The 3,434-nt window shown below is 42.1% G+C and overlaps 1 protein-coding gene across 4 annotated transcripts in view; it reads left to right on the top strand.

Moving 5' to 3' along the window:
• The first annotated feature begins 283 nt into the window (after nt 1-283).
• The window catches only part of LOC101863051 (potassium voltage-gated channel subfamily H member 6), a 270,601-nt gene continuing 267,450 nt past the window's right edge, over nt 284-3,434 (top strand). For 3 of the 4 annotated variants that reach the window (XM_035972095.1, XM_035972093.1, XM_005107107.3), the window contains exon 1: nt 284-761. The gene's annotated coding sequence lies outside the window, so the exon portion shown is untranslated. The remainder of the gene's footprint in view (nt 762-3,434) is intronic. The other variant, XM_035972094.1, reaches the window with a different exon arrangement.

Raw genomic sequence — 3,434 nt, 5'->3', positions numbered from 1 at the left:
TTGCGGGAGAGAGGGAACGTCAGAGAGATCGAGAGAGAGAGATTGAGAGAGAGAGTGAGAAAGAGAGAAGAGAGAGCACACGTGCGTGCATGCATGCGTGCACGTGTGTTTGTGAGTATGTGTGCGTGAGCGTACATGTGTGTGTGTGTGTGTGTGTGTGTGTGTGTGTGTGTGTGTGCGTGCGAGCACGTGTTCTAGCGGCGAAGCCACCACCTCACCACACAGTCCGCGCGCGCACCGCTACCAGCACTCACTCACTCACTCACTCACACACACACACACGATTTCGCGTGGTTTGTGAGGAGGGATGCGACGTACGGCTGGCCTCAGCGACACTTGTTTATCATGCCTGCTTGTTTTCGCTGGTCTGTTCTCATGGTAGGCTGTAGCAGCCCGACTCTCAATAGAGGCCCATGCTAGCCTGCGTGAGTCGTGCATACATACGCGACAACGCTCGTCTTCTCAACTTATCAGTGTGTTCTATCGCCGCCTAAGGATTCTCTGCGCGCGTGTGTACGTACGTGAGTGTGTGCGTGTGAGTTCCACCTCTTCGACCATCATACTCTCGGTTGGTCTTGATCGTTGTGTAGTTTGTAGTGTGTTCGCAGTTCTTTCTTACACCATCGTATTATGATCTAAAACGGCAGTGATTTGAGTTATTTCTTCCGAAATGGTGGCTAGGAAACAAGACATCACCCATTAGGACCTTATTCAGGATTCTGTTGGACATATTCAGTCTGTGATGACTGAGATTGCGTGAGGTTTGTGTTGTTGTTCGTTACGTCATCGCCATGCCGTCGTATGTGCCGCTGCTGGAGTTGTCTCCGCGGACTGATCCGATGTGTAGTGTTGAGTAGTAGTCTCCTAGCGTGTTCATGACAGAAAGGAAGCCAGTGATGCTGGCAAATTGATCGTCTTCTCCACGACATGGTGTCTGCAGCTGCGACTGCGCTTGCGTTTTTATCAGACAGACCATGGAGATCTATCTGGTTGGGTGGTAGATCTAGATCTAGATCTAGATCGACCGCAGATCTATAGGACTAGATAGCAGCCACGGGGTGCCCTTCTGACGTACATCTTCTATCTTTGCATGAGGTTGTAGCGGGAAGAGTGGGGGAATTTGTTTTACTAACAGTCGTGTCCATTGTTTGATATATCTAGATTATCTATTTTTCTGTGTCTTTATCCGTCAATGTCATTGTCTGTGTAGGCTACCTATCTTATCTATCTGCATAATTTGTCTGCCTCTATCTCTCTCTTTTACACTCTCTGTCTCTGTCTCTGTATCTCTCTCTCTCTCTCTCTCTCTCTCTCTCTCTCTCTCTCTCTCTCTCTCTCTCTCTCTCTGTGTGTGTCACTCATGTTTCTCCCCCTCTTTTCTCCGTACACCCCCACCCCCCAAACAGATATTATCTTCCGGCTATCAGTCTTTAATCTGTCATTCTACGCCTCCCTGTAGACCAATCTTGGGATTGTCATCAAGTCTACAAACATTGTAACCATTATTTATAGCTAAGTCAACCCGGAGTTCAGTAATGCCAACACTATCCGTGTTTCCTTCTGTTTGTCTCTGTATTTATCAGCGAAGTCTTGGCATTTATCACGGAGCATAATTTGTTTATCCTTTAGGAAAGGCAGATTTAGTTATTATAATTATGGTAGCATTTTTGACGAGTGCTCTCGCTGTCTTTCTCCTTTTATCGAATCTCGCGGCACATTGCGTAATGTTGTTCTTTCCTGGTCTAGAAGAGAAATACCTGCAATCTTTTTCCCTATCGGCCACAAGAACAGATCCGGGTATTTTGAGAAACCAAATATTATACATTATTTTGGGTTTAGATCTAGGTCTCTATGAAAGGTTCATATCTAGTAAGGAAGGTTTTAAAGAAAGGAACTGCTACTCAGTTAAGGCTAACACTTGCATCTTCTTACTCACTCCTACATCGTTCCCACTCCCGAGCCCACGGCTGAGTGTAGGATTTGGTGTATAATAATCTTTTTTCCTGGTCATATTCTTTTTATTCAAATATCAAAATTGACCAAGATGTACTGTTTGAGTTAACAGCCCAATTGCCCTTTTAAATCTGACACAGACATCGTCGCCAGTTGTCTGTGTTCATGTGGTACTTACAATAGGAGGATGTCCATTCTAAAAATAAAACAGTGCTTTAGGAGTAACCATTGACTCTCTTAAAGATGGACTTTGAGATAAATAACACCATTATTTCTAACTGCAGTGACATTCAAATGCCACTTCTTTCATGGACGGAGGGTTTTTTTCTTCCTTGTGAAAGGAGTGCCAAAATATACTTACAGTTTATATCACAGTCCTTCTTTCTAACAATGCTGGGTCAGCGAAGTGTATTTACTTGACAATGTCCTTCCTGGTCTGACTCGTGATATCTCTGGCAAATCTCACAATATAAACGAAAGAGAATGTGTAAATATATATATAAAACAATGTCTTTATGTGGTTGATCATCACTTCACTTTTTGCCTAAGTCCATGAGGGAAGATTTAATATCTGTTGTAAATCAGCTAGAATTATAAAGTCATTGATTAACAAAGACAACAGTTCAAGAAAACGCTATTTAAATTAATTATTAAAAACAGAATAACAGCGCTGTAAAAAAAAAAACCCACTTTCCACAACAGTTTGTACGATTCTGTTTGAATCGAACCCAGGGCAACAGTGAATAAATGCAAGCGTTTAATAACCACTGCATCTTTTTGATCCAGGTACATCTGAACATTAAATTTACTTTACGAAAACAACAGTGTATAAACTTGTCTCTCAATAAATGTCAATTTGCGACAATCATACCTCATTGCTAGATTCAGCATTAAAAAATGGTGCAGTGTTGAAGGTGTTTTTTATTTTTGTTTTGTTTTTTGGGGTGTGGGGTGTGTGGGCGTCATAAAACATACGCAGTACAAAGGTAAAGCTGGGATAATGATTTATAAGATTATATTACAGATTAAACGGACAAAGACCTCGAGTTTACTGTAAATCCGTGGAGGGCGAAGTCACGATCGCCGATTATGTGCCTGAGAAATAAGTAATGAGACTCACCCGCTGTGGCAATACATAAAATGTGTTAAAATTTGGAGACAAGAAAAAAGGAAAAGGGGATGTTAAATAAAGGTATTTTTATGCCGAACAATAACCATCCGATCCATTCTGTTGTAACTGAACAGTTGTCCTAAGGTGGACTTCCATTATATCTTGTGTAACTGTGTAACCGTGTTATGATGATCCTAGTGACAGTTCTGCAACCTATGCCATGCAATATAATTTTTCTCAGTAACAACACACACATGCACACAAACATACACATATATAAACACACACTACAGAAACACACGACACGCGCACTGCTTCTCTCTCACAAAATCTCTCTCTCTCTCTCTCTCTCTCTCTCTCTCTCTCTCTC

Source organism: Aplysia californica, unplaced genomic scaffold (assembly GCF_000002075.1).
Source record: "Aplysia californica isolate F4 #8 unplaced genomic scaffold, AplCal3.0 scaffold00576, whole genome shotgun sequence".
In the NCBI taxonomy this organism is placed as follows: Eukaryota; Metazoa; Mollusca; class Gastropoda; order Aplysiida; family Aplysiidae; genus Aplysia; species Aplysia californica.
This window is presented reverse-complemented; position numbering and strand designations above follow the sequence as displayed.